We start from the raw sequence: 25,287 nt of genomic DNA on the forward strand, positions 1-25,287 counted from the left end.
AGAGGACAATGACCCAGTCCTGTATCATGTACATCAGGGTGTTGAGGCCCCAGAGTCTCAGAATGAACAGTTTGCGGGACGAGTTCAGAGTGACAAAGACGCCCTCAGAGAAGGACGAATCAGACTTCATGTGTCTAGACTCAGGACTAATGACTCGGGTCTGTACATATGTGAAGTGTTCACAGATTATGGTACAAACTATGACAGATGCCACCTCAATGTCACTGGTAAGATGATTCAGTAAAACTCAGAAAGTCTTTTTAATGCATGTTATCAGTGATGTACAGACTGGACTGCTAAACTTTATGAGTGTGGTTGAACTCAGCAGACACTGTGTTGTTAAAAATATGCTGTATGTGGACACAAACATCACCAAGTTCAAACCCAAACAGTCCAGATATGAATTTCGGACATGAACAGTGTGAAGTGTCACAAGTAGGAGAGTTGAATGTTGGGATAACAGAATTTGTGGAATACAAGTACAATTATTATTATTTCTGTCCTTTACAGCAGCTGTTGATCAGCCAGAACCTCAGAAACCTACTGAGAGACCACAACCAGAGAGTCGGGGAGGGATCGGCCTCTACATTGGACTGACAGCAGCTGGACTCGCTGTCTGTGCTGGACTTTTACTTTGTCTTCAGACTTTGTAATAAATCTGTCAAGAGAGAACACAGAGTGATATGTGAGACAGAAAACATGGATGCACTATAGAAGTTGTGTTTCTCAGAGAGCAGACTTCTGTCATTGCATCTTTTTACTTTCTGTGTTCATGAAGCTGATTTTTCTCTGTACATCCAACCTGAGCTTTGTGTTTGTTTGGTCACATGACTTTTGAAGGTACTACATTTTGTAAAACCAGCTGTTTTTCTTCAGTGTATTACAGACAAGAGGGTCTAATGTTTGAGTTGTACTGAGTGGACTGAAATAGTGGCAGAGTGACTGTTACTGGTATCAGCCTAGTGTTTCAGTTTAAATACATATTTTCCTATGGCTTCATGTGTAGTGATAACGGTTTTTATAGCACTATTTCTGTGTGTTGGGTTGACTGTAGCTTGATAACTGTGACTTGATTTGTTGGTAGCATTTGTTCTGGGCTAGTGTTACTTTTTGTTGCGTTGGTTTGTAGCTACATTGAAAAGTTTTTCTAGAGAGACCTCCTTATGTCACATCAAATCAGTCACCACAACAGCCTTCTATCAGCTTAAGAACATATCCAGAGTGAAGGGTTTTATGTCTCAAACAGACCAGGAGAAGTTGATTCATGCTTTCATCTCAAGTAGACTCGACTACTGTAACGGCCTTCTGACTGGACTCCCACAAAAAAGCATTAAACAGCTGCAGCTTGAGTTTTAACCAGAACAAAGAGATCAGAGCACATTACTCCAGTTCTAAAGTCTTTACACTGGCTCCCAATAAGCTATAGAATAGATTTTAAAGTTCTGCTACTGGTCTACAAATCACTGAATGGTTTAGGTCCAGAATACATGAATGACATGTTAGTAGAATATAAACCCAGTAGAGCTCTGAGATCTACTGACTCAGGTCAGATAGTTGAGCCCAGAGTTCAAACTAAACATGGTGAAGCAGCTTTTACACAACTGGAACAAACTACCAGCAGAATTGAAATCAGCCCCAACTGTGAACACTTTTAAATCCAGGTTAAAAACATTTCTCTTCTCCTGTGCTTATGATTGAGCTCTTTTAAAGCACTTTACATTTTAATCTTTCATTTGCACTCTATGTCTGTTGATCAGCCAGAACCTCAGAAACCTACTGAGAGACCACAACCAGAGAGTCGGGACAGTATCGGCCTCTACATTGGACTGACAGCAGCTTGACTCACTGTCTGTGCTGGACTCTGCTTTGTCTTCAGACTTTGTAATAAATCTGTCAAGAGAGAACACAGAATGATATGAGACAGAAAACATGGATGCAGCAGAAGTTGTTTCTCAGAGAGCAGACTTCTGTCACTGCATCTTTTTACTTTCTGTGTCCATGAAGCTGATTTTTCTCTGTACATCCAACCTGAGCTTTGTGTTTGTTTGGTCACATGACTTTTGAAGGTACTACATTTTGTAAAACCAGCTGTTTTTTCTTCAGTGTATTACGGACTAGAGGGTCCAGTGTTTAAATATGTGCTTTTGTTTGAATATCTGTCATTTTTTCTGGAGAGTCCCATCTTTTTACTTTCAGTTTTACAACTTAAACAACTTCTTGACCCTTTTGACTGCAAATAACGTTTGTCAGCAGCACATGGGTGTATGAGTCTGTTACAGTTCAATTTAATTTTTTTCTTTTTTTTTCATTTTTTAAAAATGTGTTTTGTGTGTGTGTGAAATGGCATGCCACATATTAAAGTAAACTATAAATGTGCTGCTCTGTACTGGCTTTTATTTATGTATCTCATGTATTACTCATGTAATGAAACACTTCAGTTAAACATTAAGTCTCTCTGGACACGTGAGTCAGGTTGTTGTTGGTGGTGGTTTAAAAAGACTCGCCCACTTCCTCATCTACACATTTGGTGTATATTGCACAGTTGTATGTGCAGCTGATAATTCAGGTTAATAAATTGGAACAGACCTCTAAACCTATAAACAAGTAAGTAACAATTTGTTTAAAAAACAGAATTAACGTGCGCCAACATTTATTGTTGATTCGTTTGTTTCACGCACATTCATCCGACGTCGACACATTCAGCAGGCGATAAAAATGCATTTGTATTTAGTCAAGTCAAAAGTTTGGACACACTTTATTAAATTAATAAATTTAACATAGATATCTTCTAAACTTTGTTTTAACAAAGTTCTTCTGGATTGAAAAAAGTTTGGATAGAAATTGTTACTGCGTAGTTGCTCCGCGTGAGGCTGTTGACGTGAACAGGAAATGCAACAACAACATTAGTTTCCTTTCATCTTTAAACGGTTGAATTGATGAACATATTCAGAGATACATGACCCTTTATCTCTGACGAAATATGAAGATATGATGAACATATTCAGAGTCTATTCTTTCTTCTTCTATTATCTGCTGGTACAGTAATGTTGTGTACTACAGTGAAGAATGGCCTTGCTAAAATTGATAAGGTAATCAGCAGGCACGTGCTCACATGGGGCCCTGGGGGGGGAGAAGGAGAAGAGAGAGAGAGAGAGAGAGAGAGAGAGAGAGAGAGAGAGACCTGCTGAGCCTTAAGCGAAGACGAGAGAGAGACTTGTGGTTATAGTGAGTTTACAGTTCAGTGGTTTAAATCACATATTTAATAAGCATGTGCTCAACAGAGCATTCACGTGTCCCTACTGCCACGAAAAAGAGGAACAAAAATCCCTTCATGCCTGTTTCCATTCAAATCTTGAATATTACCTCACATGGAGATGATTGATAATTTATGATTTAACTTGAGGTGTAGTATTTATAATGTTGATTGTCTAACGCTGCCGATGTTCAGTATTAATTATACCTATGATGATAAATTCTTTCTGCAGCATAAAAACATGAAATCATGAAAAAAAAGTCGTTAAAAGTTTTAGAGTTGTACACACAATTGAGACAACAAGGATGTCAGTTAACAGAAAGGAAAGCAGTGAAGATAAGATAAATAAAGTATGAAGCATCAACATGCAGTTATTGTTGTCTTTTTGGGATAAATGAAAGCTTGAAACTGTCACACTGAGTTTTATAAAGCTGTACCTGTGAATAGAGGACAGGATGTCAAAGTCAAAGAGGTATATTTATAAATCCACATTAACGTTAACCAGAATACCACCAATATGACCATTGATATTTGGTATCTGGAAAGTTGGATAGAAGTTACAAAGTTGAAGGACAGAAAGAAACATTATTATTATTTGTTTTATTTGCAGGACAGCATCAGGTTGACTCAATGCACTCAGCAAGTTGTTCAGCAGGAAAACTTCATCCTCACCTGGCACTTCAGGAGGAGTTCATGTTTCCTGGGAACAACTGGGAGATGAAACATCTCACACCAACAGGTAAGATTTATACTAAATGCTACTATCTGAAGTAAATGCACTGAGAAATAACAGTTGCAGGATTCAGGAGGCAGAGCAGGTCCTCCAGTAATCAGAGGGGAACTGTCGACACGTATGTTATTATCTAAAGACTGGAAAAAGTGTTCGTTCCCAGCAAATTAGAGTCATGATAATATTGCACACAAAGCATTAGAACTGAATTATTGCAGTTGTACTAATTTCACAAGCCTTTAAAAACTGTTTATTTAAATTTAAAGGTCTGTCACTTGAGATTTAATACTGAGAAAATATTCAACTACATGCTTTCAAAAATAATACACAAAATAATAATTTTCACATTACAAACCTTAACATAAGAAGTCTTCATGCTGAGGATACACTAAATTCGGGGTATAAGTTATCTATCAATCTGTCTGGTTTTAATCAAATCTTCTAATAAAAGTGTCTCCTCTCAGCAGGGTGAAGATGATCTGGATCTGTCTGCTTATCATTCTGTTCTCCTCTGTCTGTGGTTAGTTTGATATTTAAGGTTATGTACAGACTCGTCTTTACTGCTCTGATATGAAGAGTACAAACTTTTCCACCTGTGCAATAATTTATTATGAACCTTGATAGGATTGTTGAAGATTGATTTTAAAGAATTGATATCTTAGTGCCCAATAACTGGACACAGTAGCTCATTTGTACCTCTCTCTCCTCTGCAGGCATGTTTATGATGAAAATAACTCCGACTCTCTATCAGGCAGAGGAGAACGACAACGTCACAATAAAATGGGACAGTCAGACTAAAACTGACATGTCTCACTACGACCTGCATTGTGTTCTCCAATCAAATTCCAAGATTTTGTATGAGATGATAAACGGTGTTGAGGTCTCAGAGTCTCAGGATGAGCAGTTTGCAGGACGGGTGCAGTGTGACGGAGATGCTCTAAGAGAAGGACGACTCAGGCTTCATCTGTTCAGAGTCACAACTGACGACTCGGGAAATTACAAGTGTGATCTTGTTACTTATAACAAGATCCTGAAAAGATGGTTGATCGAAGCCTCTGGTAAGTCAGCTGAAGTCTAACTAGGAAATTTGCTGCATCAGGAGAGTTTGAGAGTAACCTGCTGATTTACATCCGCAGAACATTTTGCCTTGAATGTGACTCATGGAGGGACCAGCGATGACTTCCTCACACCAAACATAACTGAAGGTAAGTAACATGATGAGCTGTTACTGTGGTTAACCTGATTTTAATACTATATGAACATGACCTGACACTGTCAAAAAGGACAAACAATGAATGAGTTTAAATCACAACATTTATCAGGTGGATTAGTTTAAGTGGACTTAAGCTGTTTAATGATTTCCTGTCATGTGTTTACTGTTATAGGTTAATGTTGGATGTTAAATATGTTTAAAGGTCCAAAACTTGAGACAAACGTATGTAAAAATGCCGCACTCAAGACAAAAATCAGAACTTCAACCTGATCTGAATGCTTCTACGTCCTCCTTGTGATGGCGTCAGATTGTTCACACATGCCCACAAATGGCCGTCCGTTCTGTAGTCTTTGTTGCTGAGGTTGTTCATGTGTTGTTTGTGTTGTACACTCACATGTCTCAGATCAGATTCCAGCTCAAACACACTGATGAATTTGACAAGTTTCGATTTTTGAGGAATAAAACAAAAAAAATAATTGAAATGCTGCTACAGACACATGAAATGAAATAGTTTGTTCAGACAGGCTGAACTGACGAGGTGTACACATGAAACAGTATAAGATAAATAAGGAGTTTATAACTGTAAATCATGTAAAGATATTCCAGTAGAGCCCCAGAATGAAAGTATTGACCTGGAAATGTGCACATCCTTAACGTAGATCTCTTTATTTCAGCACAGAGGTCCTGTTTTACTCTGGAACAAAAAGAGAAACTTTTACATAATTTGATGAAGCACAAACCGATGTATAATCTCATATGAATCATTTTCACTTGATCTGAGTAATCTTCAAGTCAGGCAGCTCAGCAGGTTGTGGCACATCTGTAAATTATTTATTATTATCGTTATAGCACCACCATGTGGAAAAATGGTGTAATTACTTTTACGTGACTGGCAACTGATTGCTGTGTTACAGTAAATGATTATACAGTATGTGAGACAATTATTTATTGTATGATTTATATTCCTCATTTCCACATTTGCTGACTTAATACAGATGTTCTCCAATCTGCTGATGATTGATTGATTTTCCTGATATCAAATACAAACACATATTTTCTTTTGTCGTCTTGCAAACCAGGAGGTCCAGAGGAGCCAGAAGATCAGTCATACAATTGGGACAAAGTTAAAACAGCTCTCGGAGTTGCAAATTGTGGAGTCCTAATAGGTGCTTGTCTGATATTTCTATTAGACGCAGCTGCAGGATTTGTGTGCCTAAAAGCACCACAAGTTACCATAAAATGAGTCTGAGATTCACACATGGAATATTTCCAAAAAATATCTGGTTTTGTTATTTTTATACTACTTTTTTTTAACATGAGCATTAACCAACCTATTTTAAATATGTTATTGTTTATGTATTGAAATAAGCTTGTGCTACATACCAGCACTTGTACCTAAGTTACTTCTTACACACACATACTGCTTATTATTGTTATAAGAACGCAGTAGTGATGTGTATTTGCACATTTGTTTTATTGTATCTATTTAATATTTAATACATAAGCTAAATAGATTGTATATGAGTATGTTTTGTTTTCAGCCAGACAGTTCATGTTTCAGTTGTCATTTTAAAAGCACCTCCTGCATTATGACTCAACTGTCACAAGGCTGAAGCATCAGTAGAAGCTGCATCATTACCAGCTTTAAAAAACCAAGTTAACTAATGTGATAAATGAGCTTCAGGATGTTGAGCATGTTACAGTCTCAACATGTTGATTTCATGGTGTTGTAAAAATCAAATGTAACCATCAGCAGTCTGGAGGAGAAGACAAAAAGACAAAAACACTTTGAACGCTGGCAAGGCAGTTTTATTTATATAGCGCATTTCATACACAATAGCAACTCAATGTGCTTTACATAAAACACAAAAACATGTAATTTGAGAAACATTAAAACATACAACCAACCCCCATAATAAAAACAAAGTACAGAAAAATAGAAAGGCATAAATAAAATGCAAGAACAGAGCATTAAATATAAGATTGCAGCATAAAATAATTATTTGTTTTAAAAGACTAATGCAAATGAAAGATTAAAATGTAAAGTGCTTTAAAAGAGCTCAATCAGAAGCAGAAGAAGTGTTTTTAACCTGGATTTAAAAATGTTCACAGTTGGGGCTGATTTCAGTTCTGCTGGTAGTAACTCTGAAACATTTTCTGTCTTGAACATAAAATGTGTGTTATTTTCTACAATGTTACAATATTACTAAAATGACTCAAGGAGCATGTGGGATTGTATTTTCTTTTTGTATTTTTGTAATTATATGTTAGGCAGTTTTAAAAATCTGATTTCTCTTTATTTTCAACATATGACCTCTGAATGTTTTAATTATGTGATGAATCACTCATTAAATGTGTCATCAACTCTACTGTTTCTTTACTTTAACCACAATAAACTCAGATTGAAGGTATATTGTTGCATTTCCATGTGGTGATGTGGTGTTCCTTTCACATTATTATCTTACAATTCAAATCATACCTATTATTTTAACTACTCTTATGGAGCACAGAACAAAGGTTTGGCAAGCAGGCATATAGACAATAGAGATCCAGGGTGTCATACCCATGGAAAGGAAACAGCAAACTGATTTGTAATTAAGGATTCAAAATTCACTCATCATCACCCCTGTTGATTAATGTACAGTGGGAACATTTATTCACTTCCACACATGTACTGCTAATGAAATACGAGCTCCAGTCTGGCAGATGCAGATAGATAAGTTGAAATGTTCCTTACTGTAGCTGCATGTATGAATACTAAAACTTGTTAGCAGTGCCTGAAAGGAGTCTAAAGATGTAAATGAGCACACAGCTGTAACCTGCAGCCAGGTGTGGATCTGTAAACAGGATGGCCTGACTTCTAGTGAAGTGCTCCCTCTGCTGGTCTTTATCCTTAATACCAGCGTGAACAACTCAAAGGCTTTCTCTCAAACATACATGTGAAAGACTGATAATCAATAACAGACAATAAATAAGAGCTCACTGTAACAGACAGGATGAAAACAAGCAGTAAATCACAGTTTCAACTAAACATTACAATAAAACAACAAAGCTCCATGTTGATAAGTTAAACATATTAACTCTGAACTCACAGTTTGACAGTTTTCATGATGTTTGCTGATCAACAATCATGTGCTGCCTAAAGCAGATCACTTCACTGTGGATCCACTAACATGCAAAATACTGCAAAGACTGTTGTGGTCATTATTAACAGACGCATCATTTCATGTGTGCCGCTACAGTTTCATGACAGTGAACATAACACATGAGGACCAGCAGTTCTGAAGGCTCTTAACATCAGGACTTAAGACATAAAGCTTCTCAGCATTATATCAATAAACCGAACACTGCACATTTCAGATCTAACAAAGTTCAACCAGGAGAATGTTGCAGATTAAGCCGTTTCGTCTGATAAACTGTAAGTTTTCTTCAATCCACCACTGGACTGAGTAGAAATCTGGTTTGACAGGCAGGGAGTGAATGAATAAACAGCCAGTGCAGATATAGCTGCTGCTGTCAGTCCCAGTCCACAGTAGAGGCTGATCCTTCCCCGACTCACTGTGTTTGGTCTCTCGGGTTCAAGCTGATCCAACGTTGCTGTAAAGACACCTGTGAAGAAACAACATTTCATTCAAGCACAAAACTAGGTGCGCAGGTGGTCGAGTTGTTAAAGCGCATTGCACAAATGCAGTTGACCCCGGTTTGAATCCCAGGCTGAGGTCTTTTGCTGCATGTCACCCCCCTCTCTCTCCTGTTTCCTGTCTGTCTACTGTTAAATACAGGCGTCAGTGCTGAAAAAAAGGGCAAAACTAAATAACCACAACTTATTTACTCCCATTTTAGCTTCACTGCATTGGCTTCCTGTAAAATCCAGTATAGAATTTAAAATCCTTCTCCTCACTTTCAAAGCTCTTAATGATCAGGCTCCATCATATCTTAAAGAGCTGATAGTACCTTATGTACCTACCAGAACACTTCGCTCCCAGCTTGCAGGCTTTCTTTTGGTTCCTAGTATCTCTAAAAGTAGAATGGGAGTCAGAGCCTTCAGCTATCAGGCTCCTCTCCTGTGGAACCATCTTCCAGATTTGGTCCGGGGGGCCAGACACCCTCCCTACATTTAAGGGTAGGCTTAAAACTTTCCTTTTTGATAAAGCTTATAGTTAGGGCCGGCCAAGCTAGTCCTGGACCAGCTCCTAGTTTTTGCTGCTATGGGCTTAGACTGCCGGGGGACTCCCATCAAAGTCAAAAGTCTTTATTGTCATTATATTGTGAACAATACAACGAAATTAAAAGTGCTGCTCTGGTAGGTGCCGGTAGGATTCACATCACCCTCAATCACAGATCATAAGTAAATTAATAAAATAAAATCAATCAATAAAAACAAGAATATTGCACATGGAGAAGAAGAGTCAATTCAATTATTGTATTGCACAATGATGCACTGAGCTCCTCTCTCTCTCTCTCTCTCTCTCTCTCTCTCTCTCCTCTCTCTCTCTCTCTCTCTCTCTCTCTCTCTCTCTCTCCCTCTATCCATCTAAATCCATTAACATTCATGTACTATTAATACATTCAATAACCCAGACTTCTTCCCCGGAGTTGTCTGTGCTTTCTCGTCTCACAGGTAATCTGGGCCTGTAGACGTCCAGATGACAGATTCCAGTCCTTCTAGCTTCAGTGTTGATTTTCAATGTGCTTCTCTCTCCTCTCTTTCCTCTCTCTCCTCTTTACCCCAACCGGTCGAGGCAGATGGCCGCCCACTCGAGTCTCGTTCTGCCTGAGGTTTCTTCCTGTTAAAAGGGAGTTTTTTCTTGCCACTGTTGCCAAGTGCTTGGTCATGTGGGAATGTTGGGTCTCTTTAAAATTAAACCTGACAAGTACGGTTAAGACCTGCTCTATGTGTAAAGAGCCTTGAGATTACTTTTGTTGTGATTTGGCTCTATACAAATAAAGATTGATTGATTGATTGATTGATGATTTGAAAAATGTCTCACAGCAACTTCATCTAATAGAAAGGTCTGCTGAGTTTTACTGAATCTTACCAGTGACATTGAGGAGGCATCTGTCAGAGCTCAAACCATAATCTGTGAACACTTCACACAGGTATAGACCAGAGTCATTAGTCCTGAGTCTGGACACGTGAAGTCTGATTCGTCCTTCTCTGAGGGCGTCTTTGTCACACTGAACTCGTCCTGCAAACTGTTCATCCTGAGACTCTGGGACCTCAGCACCCTCATGTACATGATACAGGACTGGGTCACTGTGATCAGTCAACATGTCACAGTAGATGTTCAGTGAGGAGGAGGAACTGTCAGGTTTGGTTGTAAACATCCATTCCAGTGTGATGTTGTGGTTCTCCTCTGCCTGATAGGAGCTCTGTGTCACTTTCACTTCAAATGTTCCTGTTGAGGAGACAGAGAGGGAAAATGTTTAAAAATACATCAGTAAAAATACCAATAATAAATACAATCTAAGCTTTAATAATTCTGTTGATATATTTTACAACTAAAGTCATCAAATTGGATGTAAACTAACCAGAGACACCGGAGGTCAGGCTGATGAGCAGAAGGATCCTGCAGATCATCTTCTCCCTGTGAGAGGAAAGAATGTGATTGAAACTGTGAAAGAAACCTTATCTGTAAGTCTTATCTGTAAGTGTCTGACACATCATTTGTGCCGACGGAGCCATAAGAAAGCATACCGAAACCCAAACAGGATACGTCTTATGACACGTCATTGTAGAAGTTTAAGTGATTAGTCACCTACTCGGCTTGACTCGACTCGGTACGGGTTAAGAATATCTTCGTAAATTTAGCACGTCTAACCAAACTACAGCCAATGTAAGGATTAAAAATAATGCCTTACACATATTATTGTATGTTATGGTATGGTAGATAAATAGGATGTCATATTTAAACATGTCAGTCTCAGGTTATGATGATGGACAGTGGTGGAAAGTAAATAGGTACATCAAAATAAACAAGCAATCTATCAAGACTTTTGCTTGTAACTGAGTATTTTTACATTGATGTACCGGTACTTTAACTGTAAGAATGTGAATACTTCTTCCACCACTGATGATGTGTTATATTATAAACCGTCTATATGAAGTCTTACCTTTGCTTACTTTCAGTTTCTTGTCGTTTATTTATTTCCCTGATGAGAGTGAAGAAAGTCCCAAACTCGAAGTTCTCTTGTCCAGCTTTAAATCCTGAAGAGCTCTCATTGATATGCGGATACAATCTGTGTAGACACAGACATCAGCCTATATACAGCTACTCAGTTCTGGTCAAGATTCCTCTTTATCTCTTTATTTCAAGACTTGGCACCTCCTCCTTGTGAATGAGTCATAAATTGAGACGATGTCACACAGCGCACTTTAATGTTACACGGGTACATCTTCATCTAAAACACTGACTATTTGGTGCTGAGTTCGTCTGTCCAGACGCAAACTGAGACTCGCTGCTCGTTCAATATGAACAAGTAACTGAATCATCTGATTCCCTATTAGCAGTCTTGTAATTGTGCAGATTTAAATGTTTGAAGCGGATCGGAAAATGACATTTAGTCTGATTTTAAGATGAATCAGCTGGAATTCCCTTCATCTTCAGAACTGTTCTTATGATTTAAACATTCAAACAACCTAGAGGTTTTGACGTTAAATCTTCTACATCTTGATCGGATAGAAGTTGTTGCTGCACAATCAGGTTATGAGTTTTTATAAAGACTCAAAGCTGCCAATACAAGACATTCAGTATTTAGCTGCAGCTTGATGGTTTCTACACACATAAATCAGTTATTATCATCATCACTTGAATCCCGAGGTATTGAACAGGAAAACTGTTCAAACCCTTATAATCCCTGCATGTGTTGATAAAACTGGTTAGTTCATTGAGTCATTTTCTAATCCCAATCTTATGGCGCCACCTTTTGGACAAACAGCGTCATTTCTGTTGTGTGACTGTAATGCTGCTTACAACGTCCTACAGTATGTGAAGGGGAGATTGACCTGTTTCTCTTCTCAAAAAAGCATGGCAGCATTTTTGTCCCATTTTCCTTTGTAGTTGTAATGTTTTGGTGAACTGTGAGAAGTTTTGTTGTCTTGATGCTTGTTGGATCCTCCTCCTGATATCAGATATAAAACACAGGTGTTGTGTCTTCATGCAGGTGTAAAACAGCCACCAGGAGGTCCAGAACAGGAAGCAGCAGCTGCAGCTTTTTGACTTGTAGGATGTTCACATTGGAGACCTTTGGCAGCGTTTCCTTCTCTTTTTCCTGTTTGTTTTAATAAAAGATTTTTGTTTGTGTGTGTTTTGATTTGTTTGTGCTGATTCTTCTTCTGCACTTCTTGTTCTCTCGTGTCAATCCTACAGATGGAGACCAGGGTGGAAGTTACATCGAGCTCCAGATCGAGACATTATGAGGAGGAGTTATTTACTTAATGAGCTGATTGAACTGAACCAATTACACCCCCGTACAAACTGTTCCAGATGTGAATGGACATCTGGCATGTGGACAGATTTTCAGATCCTGCCTCACTTCTTACAATCTGGGTCCAAACTGCTGAAAGGAAACAAGATAATTCATGTGAAGACAGACTCACAGATGTTAGTTATCAGTTATCCTCTTCTCTGCTCAGGTGTGGTGTACATTGGCAGAAAAATATTTTCTGTAAACATCTGAATTCATTCTGCTGCTACTGTCATGAGCCAACTGAATGTAAAATGTGTGAACTCACATTGTTGTGTTAGGCTGTTATTATTATGAACTGAATCTTAACATTTAACAGTATGAGGGCACAACAAAGTCTTAGAATTTGCCAACCTACTAATCAGGGGGAGTTTTTAATCATTTACAGTCACACACTTATGGCACAGCCTTCAGGAGCAATTTGTGGTTCAGTAGAGGAGCTTAAAAAAACACAAAAACAAAAATCAGTACAATACATAGAAACATAGATCAGGGTCAGATGTAAGAAGAGACTCGTGAGTAAGTAGGTGAGAAATATTATGTTGTGAGGCAAGAAGCTAAGGAGGACACATCAGTCAGGAAGCATGATGAGTTTTGCTTTTGTAAGGATCAAGTTTTTGGCCTTTTTGGCAATGGTAATACACTACTGCTGGAATAGAAAGAAAACTGAGAAACATTTTAATATATTCTGGTTTTAAAGAAGGTGTGCAGCAGATGTTAAATGATTTTTTTGGGCTCCCTGAAACACCTGAAAAATAGAGAATATTTTGTCTAGTCTGGGCAAGTGGTGGGTAGGGGAATTGTTGGTTGACATTTCCGTTTAAATCCAGTAGATGGCGGTAATGAGACATTTTGAACAATAAGAAGACTATAGGTACACATTGGACCGTTTAAACTGCAGGCTTGTCACATGGCGGTGATTGGCTACTTTTGTCACGTGGCAAAATTCATGCTTTTTTTGTCAAGAAGGGAGGACACCATAATCACGGACTCTGCACCGCTTTTCATAAATTCTCGTTGCGGTTTTCGCGTCTATAGGATGTGAATTTTTCATATTTTCACAGCTTCATTTTTAAAGCTGTCGTTGTTCGCCTAAGAGAACGACACAGACTGGACAGACTGGACAACAGACGACTTTTCAGAAGTTTGGCGAAGTTCCTCTCGTTCCATCAGCACCACTGATTGGGAGGTAACTTGTCATTTTACTTCTCCGATGTTATCTTTTCTATGCGTCCATGATGACTACACCCACTAAATGCGACGTATTTGGAAGTAGGCCTAATGCACGATGTCTGCGTTTAGCTACAGCAGGGCTTTTCAATGTCTGACAATGTGTGCTCTTCCTTCTAGAGACGCCCCATTACCCCACTGAAGTTTGCATGCTTAGTTAGGCTGAATTTCTGAATACATGCGGAATGATGTGCATGTATTTGAGCCCATAGACCCTCCATAATGGATCCAAAATTGCCTGATATTGCTGTTTGACAAACTTCACACTACACCAAATATATAAAAAGTATGTTTGAAGGCATTTAGGTTCTGGTTCTGGGAAACTACTGTATCTCTGAACTATCTCTACCAAATCACACATTTAGGCTATTCTACATGATCTCCTTTTGACTCCTCAGTTATAACAAATGTGTAATGTTTTTTCACTTCCATTCACTAACCCTAACCCATTTTGAGCCCCTCTGGTAAGGCCCAACTTCCACTTTGAAAACCACATGTTTGAGATTTGAGTTTGATTCATAAACCACTGTCTGTAGATTATGTTGTATGTATATAAAATGAGGCAGAGGCAGATGCATGTTGACAGTCGCAGACACCTAAGATACGTTATTTTAGGCAAGGCAAGGCATTTTTATTTATATAGCGCATTTCATACATACACAATGGCAACTCAATGGGTCCTGTTACACCTTATTTTCTATTAGCACCAAATCACTGACTTCATATCCATTATGGGCTAAATGAGCAAGACATTTCCACAAAATTGACATGATACCTCAAGCCTGAAGTCCAGCAACACTGTCTCCTCATCTGCAGAAGTGCATCCTGCAGCTGCAGATGTGCCTTCCCCCTGCCCTACACCTAATTATAATAATTGTTTGCACTTAATTATATTTCCTGAGTAGCATGCACTTTTACTTGCCACATTTAAATCAAAGTGTTTAATTTAATTTAAATCAAAACTGTTGATTAGTGGGCTTGGACAGTAACTCCTTTAGTCCCTTAATTGTAATTTTGACAGTTCTAGTGGAGCACTGTTGTATTAATTGTACTTTTTTTTTAAGTATATGTTTTGGGCTTTTTGCCTTTGATGTACAGGTTAGTACAGAGAGACAGGAAAACTGGAGACAGAGAGGGGGAATGACATGCAGGATAGGAGTGCTTGGTGCGGGATTTGAACCGTGGTCGCCTGCAGCGAGGACTGTAGCCTCAACACATGGGGTGAGTGCTCTACCATTGAGCTATGCTTAACCCATTAATTGTACATTAATTGCACTGCTTATGCATTGAGCCGGTCTGCGATTGTCTGCCAGGCTTTCTCCCTTTCTTTGATTACAGTGCTTTGTGCTTGTGTTGCCTTTTTTTCTTATAATTTCTTTAACCTCATCATGAAACTCCATCAGGAGCTGTTGTTCAGCGGCCGTGAAGAATGACGCACAATACCTTTCCATTTTCCAATCTGTGATTCTGTGATCGATGCCATGGGTCTATTTGAGAATGCCGTGAACACGCACTTATCCCAACTATCTACACCTGGCTTGACATAGCCGCACCTTTTCATCCTGGCTCAGCAAACGTGCAACCAAATAAGCCAAGATGCGCCGGTCAGACTAGATCAAGCTGCGCTTGCTCAGTTATCTGGATTTCTTTATTCTACTTTTGTGCAATACCCCTCAGGACCATGACTTGTTCACACTGGAATCTGATGTTGGCCACGTTTTTAAAAACATGTAGACTGTCAAACAAAAAAATTGGACCTGATCAGTAAATGGAGTACTAAGACTTGCATTGTGAATGTAGTAAGTCTACCCTTTCATTCAAGTGGGTAGAGGGAGCAGAATTTGAAGGGAACATTCTGCAGTCTGCTGGTGGTTGATAGACAACAGAAGTGTCAACACTAAGGGTCTCGTCTCATCAGAGGCCTGATTATTAGGGTTCTCCTCAGCACTATCCTCTAGGGCTGGGTATCGTCAATGATTTCCTGAATCGATTCAATTCCGATTCACAGGGTCCCGATCCGATCTGATCCGATTCTCGATTCAATTCGATTCAATTCAATATCGATTCAATTTTATGTTCCCAGAGTTTCTGTTTTGTAAGTCAGACAATATTTTTAACACACAATCATGTGTGGACACCAAATCCTTCAAGAGTAAAGTTAAATCATGAGTCTGATCCAACACTGGGATCTAGCATGATAGCATCTGTGTGTATTTACCCTTAAGACCAGTGGCATTTTAAATCATGTCATTTTGAATCATGTTGTCATCATGTAACCAATGATTTTCAAAAAATGCACATAAAAAATCTATATTGAATTTTTAAATAGAAAATCGATATTAATTGATGGATCGAATTTTTGGACACACCCCCACGATCCTTTATATCTCAAACACATTATTCTTTATGTCACCGTCACTCTCTCTCGTCTGTGTGCTGTGACAAAACCTCATTGGTAGAAAACCTTTGCTTAAAGGTTGTTTTCAATTGAGAGAGAGTATAAAGAGAGTGCACCAAGAGAAATAGTTTGGGAAGCTGCTTCCCACCTGTGTTCTGTAAACTATCAAAGTTCTCACATAGACCATATTTACCCCCCTTCCATAGTGTGGGAAATATCTAAGTTCTCGCAGGAATGTTTTCCCCTCCATGCTGTCTGAACTGTCACTGGTTCTTGTGTCAATACAGGTGTGGTTGTTTGTTAAGGGCCCTGTAGTGGGAGAGACTTTTTTTTTTGAAGATTATAAAATTCCAGGTTCCACCTCAGTGTGTGACCTCGGTGTCATCCAAGAACAACCAGAACAAATGTGTGCAAAACTGTATTTCTTATGTTTTATACAGCTAAAACAGCCTAGGGACCATCACCTTAATTTGATATTTAACCAGTTGTTTCTCTAAATTAGGAAAAGTCAAACCTGTATTAAAATCCATCTCTTTTGAAGACATTGCTCACACTGTTTTAATTATTAATTTGTTTTGTATACAGGGCTGCTTTGATTTTATGATTTCATCCAAATGTATTTAATTCCACACTTTATTAGATTCTTTTAATCCTCATAGGTTTGTTTTCCTTTTTATTGTAATTCTCAGTCTCTGTAAAGCAGTAAGGCCTTTTATTTTTTGCTATTTTAAAATTTGCTTTATAAATAACTGAGTATTGAATGTATTTTGTCTGATTTTACACTTTAGGTTCTTGCAAATGAGAAGTGTCTTGACAGTTAACCTCTTTCTGATGATGATACTCTACACTGCATGGGGTGAGTAGCCTTTGACTTCAGAAATCATGGTGGATTGTTGAATATTACTGTTATACTACAGTCAAAAACTGCAAATTAGTTGGACCTTGAATTTTTAGTTTTAATTAAGTCACTGCTGTAGCAAATTTGGGCACCCAGTGGTATGACAAGCTGTTATATCCAGAATGCTCCATATGCATGTCAACAGTGTCTGACATTGACAGCCTAGTACTATCAAAGTTGTAGATATCTTGAAATTCTACTAGTAAGAGTCTGGATATCTTATATTACCATTCTGACTAATGAGAATACAGTTTTGACTAGCAGAGTAACTATTGTGGATTTCTAAAATATAAATACAGATAGGAGTGTGGTTTGTTTAAATGTTATAACGGTTTGCCATACACATGGTGTCACCACACCCTCATTTACTCACAAAGAATCTCAGTTACTTCTGATCTGCTTTTTTTGTTCATTTTTGCTGTGGCCATCTTCTTATTTTGTGTCTGTTTTGACCTTTGACCCCCGCAGGCCAGAGTCCAATCACTCTCAATGTAACTCAGGACATCTACGAGGCTGAAGAGCACAGTGAAACCTCACTGATATGGGTCTTACCTTTCACGCCCAACAAACCTCTTCTCTCACTGAGTATAGACATCATTTGTTTGAAATCACACAGGAAAGTTTTCATTTATGACAGCAAGAATGAAGCTAATCCGTATCAAGACGAGCTCTACCGGGGACGAGTGTGGTGTGATCCAGAGCTTGCCAAGACAGGACGGATTGAATGTCTCTTTACCAACCTCACACTCAATGACACAGGCACGTACCACTGTATCGTAGATGCAGATGGAAAATATCTATACAAGTCATGTGACCTAATTGTTAAAGGTAAGTTGGCTTGCTCCATTTGTTAACATACTGTCTACTATTATCTAACTGTAAAGCACTTTAAATTGCTTTTGTATCAAATTTAATTTTTTTGTCTCTAAAACCACAATATAGGGATAAAATTGGCAACAAAAAAAGGTGTGCACAGCTGCACAGTTAATAATTATCCCCTGTTGGCTCACACTAAAACTAGTGATTCATGTTTATGAGTTATGAGTGCATGATGTAACACACTGTCCTGCCGATAGTTTCACCTTCCTTTTACTGATATTGGTGGCTGAGATGCACTAACACAGCCAAAGAAGAAAACAAGACTGCAAGCTCATAAACATGGATGTAAACAATGCAGGAAAATTATATAAAATCAGTTTTTATAAGGGACAAAAATGCTTTCAGCACTTTTGTCAGACCTGAAGTATAACTCCAGTTTTCTGTTTCTTCTTCTTCTTTGCATTCTTGCAAGTACGAACTGTTGTTTTCTGCTCCTGTTAATAGGAAATAAGATATCTGCTGTTCAGATATCATCTGAAAAGCTGACTTTTTAAACAGTGCATAGATACATTATGGGAGATAATTGTTATAAATTGTTTAATCTCATTGCAGCATTAAGTGATCTGCCTGTAGACGAGACACCACAGCCAGAGCTACAGCCAGAGCCCAGAGGAAGGATCGGTCTCTATGTAGGATCTGGTTTGTTTGGAGTAACAGTAGTTGCTCTTATAATACGTTACTTGACTTTGTTGCACACTTTTTAAGCTGCTATTTCGTTACAAATGGTGTTTTTCTTTTTTTTTTTTACTTGGAGAAGAAAAAGTATAATTGACTTAACATGTAAATCAGTGGCCCATATTCTGATTCATTAGCTGAGTAGACATTGGACCACTGTAGTCAGTCTTTATTTAAATTAGGGCTGTCAGTGTTAACGTGTTGATGGTGATGCGACTGAAGGGCAGAGCCTAAAGCGTTATTTTTCAAAACCGCTGTCACAGGTTGCCGTTATAATTGACCCACGTGCACCCACGTGTTTGTTATGCACTTTATTATAACGTGCTGTACATTCCTACCTGTTGTTGTAACAGTGTTTTTCACTTCACTTTTGAAGATATTGTTACCTCAGGTTTAAAACTGTTGCAAAATAATACAGTTTTAAACATGAAATTTAAAAAATGCAGCTAGTCGAGATTTTTTTTTTTTTTTTTTTTTAATCGTCTGGCAGCCCTAATGTAAATATTAAGTCTATTTATATATATCTTCTCTGTAGTATAAACTATGTATTCTTTGGTGCTTTCTGTAGTTTTATACAGTCAGTCTTCATACAAGCACAATTTGGTTGATGTTCATACTGCAGTCCTTTACAGATCGCTACACTGTTGAGCTTATTCTGTAATAAGACTGCAAGTGTGTAATCTTTTCACTAAGACAGTTGGATGTCATTTGGTTTGCTTCAAATTCGGCTAGTCAATACACGAATGTGTAACTATCCAGTATTGTTAATATACAGAACAAATTTGTCAAATGTGTTTACCAGCCAAATTTTGTTTGTAATCCACAAAATTAATGTGATATTTCTTGGTGCTGTTGGCCTCTGTTGTTGACAATATATTGTTGTTGACAATATATTGTCAACAACAATATATTGATTCCCTTATAAGAAGAAAAAAAAGGGAATCAATCCTTTTAAAGGATTGAAAATCCACCAGAGGGCACTCTTTACAGAGATTATGGACTGGACTAAACGTCTATATCAAATGGAACAATTACAACTGCTCCCATCAGTGAACAACGGTGGTCAGCACTGAGGCAGAGATGTCACAAAATTAAACAAACATTTTAATTAGTGGCAATGACATTGATCATGACAGTGGCAATAACAAAAAGAAGGCTGTTTGGTCAATTGTGTGAATCTGTAGTTTGACTGTCAGTATTATTTAATGTTATAGAAGGTTTTCCGTAGAGCGATATCTATCTTTGCACTTTATTGAGACACATGAATGTCTTTCTACTAAATGATTTGTATTTTATGCAGCTCATAAGCCTCTTTCCACGAACTGTTCCAGAAGTGAGTTCACTTCAAAGCCAGATCCATTCTCTGTAAATGATAACTCTTGATTACCTCTGATTACCCCCCCCCCCCCCCCCCGTCCTTAACTTCTCTAGGAATGACACTGCAGATTTTGATAAATTAAAAAAAAAAGTTTGTAGAAATGTAATACAACCTTCCCCTTTTTTTTACTCTTGTTTATTTTAAATATTTGGGGGGAAATGCTGCTTGATCAATGATTATACCTCACAGAATATGGCATTTGGTTTTCCCCCTGTGCCATACAAGCTTGTAATATTGAATGACTGTTCTGTATCTGTATTACAAGTAATAACATATCTGCTGCTGCTATCTTTTTTATGGTGTGTTGTGCTATGAGTGCATAATACTATTTTCAGTGTCCAGAGGCCTGTACTACGAAGCTGGATTTTCTCTTATCGAGGTAACTTCAGGGTTAACCCTGGGTTTACCGTACTACGAAAACTGGCTCACTTCTTACCGATACTGATGCTGAACGGCTAAACTGCTCCGGAGCAGGTTATGTTCTGGATAAGAGATCAATGAGTACAAAAGCAACACCAGAAAATGACCTGCCCATTCTTAGAAGATTCTGTTGACGTTGCTGCGGATCGCGAGAGGAGCGCTTAGGAGAGAAAGAGTTTTTAGTGATAGATGCAATTTTTTTATTTGGCCAAAATATATATTTGTAAAATAAGCCTTGCGGCACATGAGGGATATTACTCTGTTATACAGTTGGTTTGAAATCATTCACTCAAATGGTTGAAGCGCATAATAGGTTTGTATTTCCAATGTTGAATATTAAACTAACTTAATGTCGCTATGAAAGGAAGGGCACTGAGGAAGTACTCTGCCCGAAACCGGTACCGCTTATCAGGATTGCGAATGTCTGGGTAAGTCAACCCAGGTAACGGAGAGATATCCTGGGTATGTTAATTCTTCTTCGTAGTACAGGCCTCTGGTAAATCAGTTTACATACAAAATAAAAACATTTTTTTAAACTTGCAGAAGTGTCTGTTTGATGCAAACATCACATAACATGAATATATACAGTATATTAAAATGATGAGTGTTTTTAATGGGGGTTTTTTAACTGAATTTTGATGACCTCTTTGACTCCATACACTTCCACTCAAAAGTTTGGACACTTATTCAAAAGAGTTTTTGTTTATTCTTTTTTTTTAAAAACTCTTTCTAACAATGCAGAATAGCACAAGATAGTTTTGGTAAATTGCAAATAGCCCTAACTGATTGCTGTAGTAATCCATATTATATATGCCACACACACTCCATCATTAATATAAAACATGAAGGTCAGTCAATCTGTCAAATTTCAAGAAATGTAAAATGTTTTGTCTTCGGTACAATGTAGAAAATACTAGTGAAAAATAAGGTGTGTCCAAACTTTTAACTGGTACTGTATATGTATATGTCATACTGGTTATTACAGTACAACAGAAATATCATATAAAAACACACCCAGAAAACAAATATGCACATTTCAGAATCAATGTAACAGATGTATGCTTAGTGCTGTCTGATCAATGTTAACAACTGCATGCTTTTTGTAGTCATGTTAGATTGCTATTAATAGTCAGAAGATATAAAGCAGCTGTAAAGAAGAAGGCGTGGGAGCTTTGTGTTGTAATAATGAAAGTGAAAGTACAGTAAAGGGGATTTCCAGGCATTTAAGTAAACTTGGAGTTTTGGGGTTGTTTGAGGACAGCCGGTTGCGACTATTCTCACATCATTTTCCAGTTATGTTGATGTGACTATGAGATCTCGTAGACCTCTTATGTGGGTCTACCATACTCGTCTGATTTCTGGAACAACAACTCAGCTTTAATTATCAAGGGAAAACAAACCAGACGTCATGCCTCCTTCCGATTGGCCGATTATCTTGGCTCATAAGGCATTTCAACCTCCTCCCAACTTTCCTCAGGTTTTATTAACACTCAGAAACATTTGTTCCCACGCTGCTGCCGTCTGCACATGACGATCTGACCCCCGAGTTTGTTTTGCACCTGGCTCGTCTTGACTCGTCTCTGCAGCAGCTGACGTTTATTGTTCAGGCTGACATCGAGAAAAAAGTCACATTTTCACACTAATTCTACAACAGGTGTTAAAGAGTGCGCAGTTCGTCTCTCTCCGCAAGTAAGTGGTGATTAAAACATCTTTATTTTATTGTTGTATAGACATATTGTGTTACCTGAATGCAGAACGTAAAGTATTTATTTTGTATTCAAGGTAAAATAAATGCGATTAATAACAAACTCAACAAAGTTCATAACTTTTACTTTTGCTTTTACGTTATTTACCCAGCAGTGCGTACAGCCTATTGACCCATCAGCGTAATTGGCAGGCATCCAGTGACAGGCTCGGCACATAACCTGCTATAAAAGAGCCAATTGTTGTTTTTATACTTTCTTGTACCAATTAGACAAAATGAGATGCAGCATGTTAACATTAAAGTAACTGTATGTAACAAATATATTCCAAATAATCATAAAATGGCCCTAAAATGTCACCAGACATTAAAAATATAGGTGCTGGTCAGTGGATTTAGTTACCATTGGTTACACCTTATATTTACTATTTTTCATAATCCATAGACTAAGAAAATGTATTTCCAAAATACATCTAAACACATCTAAACCTTCTTTCTCCAATGAATGTCTTCTCACAGGGACAACATGATTTGGATCCTCATTATGACCTCTCTCTGTGGTTGGTTTTCATTTTTATTTGAAGTTACACACTACTGGTTGCTGTTTTAAATGTGGAGATCAAATTCTTTGTGTCTAAAGGAAACAATATCTCTCTTGTGCCTTTCTTTCCTCTAACTCTCAGGCATGTTAGCCGTAAAAGGAGCGCCGACCCTCTATCAGGCCGAAGAGAACAATAACATCATCATAAAATTGGACCGTCAGAATGAAACTGACATGTCTCACACCAATCTCCATTGTGTTCTCCAGTCTAAGCCGGTTAAGATTTTGTGTGAGATAACAAATGGTGTTGAGGTCTCCGAGTCTCAGGATAAACAATTTACAGGACGGGTGCAGTTTGACGAAGACGCTCTCAGAGAAGGACAACTCAGACTTCATCTGTCCAGAGTCACAACCGATGACTCTGGAAATTACCGGTGTAATCTGACGGCTAATTATGACAACATCACGAAGAGCTGGGGGCTCGAGGCCTCTGGTAAGACAGCAGAACTCAGACATTTGTTGACTAGTGCCATACTGTGTAGCCTAGTGGTCATCTGACTATAATACTAACACAGATTTCCTCCACAGAACATTTCATCTTGGATGTGAGCCAAACCTCTCATGGGAATAACAATGATGTATCCACCAGCACACATGGGGAAGCAGATAATGTGGGTAAGTCAAAAGATGTAAAAAAAATGTTGAAGGCATGCATTCTCAATATTAAAAGGTTACGATGGTTACACATTTAATAATAACATAGACGTTACATATTGTGTAACTTTTCATAGGGTTAAGGTTGATTTGCTGTCCTTGGGTCAATTTTGATCTGGGAGGTTGATCCAAGATCCTGCTTGGTTTACAGGAAGACAACAGGAGGGTTAACCGACCTCCTGTTGCCTTCCTGTTCATTGTTACAGTTTAATGTTATAATGAAATATACAGTAGTCTACCAGTCAAATGTTTGGACACACCTTCCACTTGAATGAGAAAGTGTATCCAATTTTTTGACTTATACTGTATTAATAATGTATTAAAAAAATCTGCCAACATGTAGATTTTTAAAATAATACAGACTTCAAATGCTGCTCTGTGTTTCAGTCTGGCTGTTGAACTGCCCCTAAAATCACTTTCTGATGTACCATCTACATACAGGTCCAAAACACAGTCGAGGACGTCCAAAGCAGCAACGAGGTAGATCCTATTATCTGACCATAGTTGGACCAGCTCTAGCAGCTGTGGCTCTGGCAGCTCTAGTAGTTTATGGTCTATATCTGGCAACTCCAGCTGTGAGACCTCTGGTAACATTTGTAGATCGACATCGACATCGACATCATCATCATGAAGGTATGTTTACTGACGCATTACACTTCACACATTACGCTTTTACTTTATTTAAACAGCAACTCTGTCAATTAAAGTGTGTCTCCAGGTGTTTGGGAGTACTACTACATATGTTAAAAACAATTAGTATGAAGCCATTTTGTGTCTCTAGACGGCAGTAGTAGAAAGTAACCGAGTACATTTACTCAAATACTGTACTTAAGTACAATTTTGAGTATTGCCTTGTGCTACTTTATACTTTTTATACTATACTATATACTGTTTTTTTTCTCCTTCTTCTTCTTCTTTCCTCTCCCATTAAACATCCCACGATCCCTCTGGTTTTTCTGGTGACCCTTCGGAGGGGCCAAACCCTATGTTGGGACCCACTGGACTAAACTAGCGAACTATTTAAAGTAGTTTAAACTAGCTACACCTCCAGCAGCTACAGCAATGACATGCTGATTACAGGTCACCCTGCTTTTGTTTTTGACACTTAAAGTACATTTTGCTGATGACAGTTTTGTTCAGTGGCATCTGGCTCACGTCAAACTACTCCTCAGTGACTGAAAATGTGGTTATTGTCATGAGTCTCTCTAAATAAGCATGCCTATGTTCTCTGTGATGTCACTTAGTGCAGCGACATGACTGATAGTGTTTTTAAGGGTTTTTGGACAGTAATGGAGATCTACGGCACAGTATTAGGCTTTAGATACACACATAAACCTTGTAAGTAGATTCTGCCATTGTTGGTTTTGGTCTTTTTATAGTATTTGTTGATAAAAAGAACATTATTGAAAATCTCCAGCCATATTCTGTAAATGAAAGATGTCAATCATGCTTTTAGTGTTTGTTTTTTTTACTGGAAATGTTTCTTGTGTGTTCTGATCTCATTTGTATGTGACAGTGTTTCATCTGTACTTACTGTTGTCTTCTAGGCACTTCCCCCAAGTTTGAGCGTCTCAACTCCAAAGTGTGAACGGACATGGCACAAAGGATCAGACAATGTGACTCCTGCTCCATTTACATCCTCACGCTAATGGCTTCAATCACAGCAGGTGTCAGAAGATGCCAAATGATTTCGGACCTCCACTGAGTATTAGCAACAAGAGGTGATCCGACTCTGTCTCAGCTTTTTGGTGCCTTCACCAACTGAGGTGGGAATGTATTGGGTTGGGTT

General features: G+C 38.2%; 1 protein-coding gene and 1 long non-coding RNA gene across 2 annotated transcripts in view; both read left to right on the top strand.

The window, feature by feature from the left end:
- The first annotated feature begins 2,544 nt into the window (after window positions 1–2,544).
- On the top strand, window positions 2,545–4,487 carry LOC128383726 (uncharacterized). Its single transcript, XR_008323953.1, has 3 exons — window positions 2,545–2,604; window positions 3,864–3,992; window positions 4,451–4,487. It is a non-coding gene; the product is annotated as an uncharacterized LOC128383726 (long non-coding RNA).
- A 10-nt stretch (window positions 4,488–4,497) lies between these two features.
- Window positions 4,498–25,287, top strand: part of LOC128383567 (butyrophilin-like protein 8) — a 30,775-nt gene continuing 9,985 nt past the window's right edge. The window contains exon 1 of the mRNA XM_053343171.1: window positions 4,498–4,503. The gene's annotated coding sequence lies outside the window, so the exon portion shown is untranslated. The remainder of the gene's footprint in view (window positions 4,504–25,287) is intronic.

The sequence above is a fragment of the Scomber japonicus genome, chromosome 22, assembly GCF_027409825.1.
Source record: "Scomber japonicus isolate fScoJap1 chromosome 22, fScoJap1.pri, whole genome shotgun sequence".
NCBI lineage: Eukaryota > Metazoa > Chordata > Actinopteri > Scombriformes > Scombridae > Scomber > Scomber japonicus.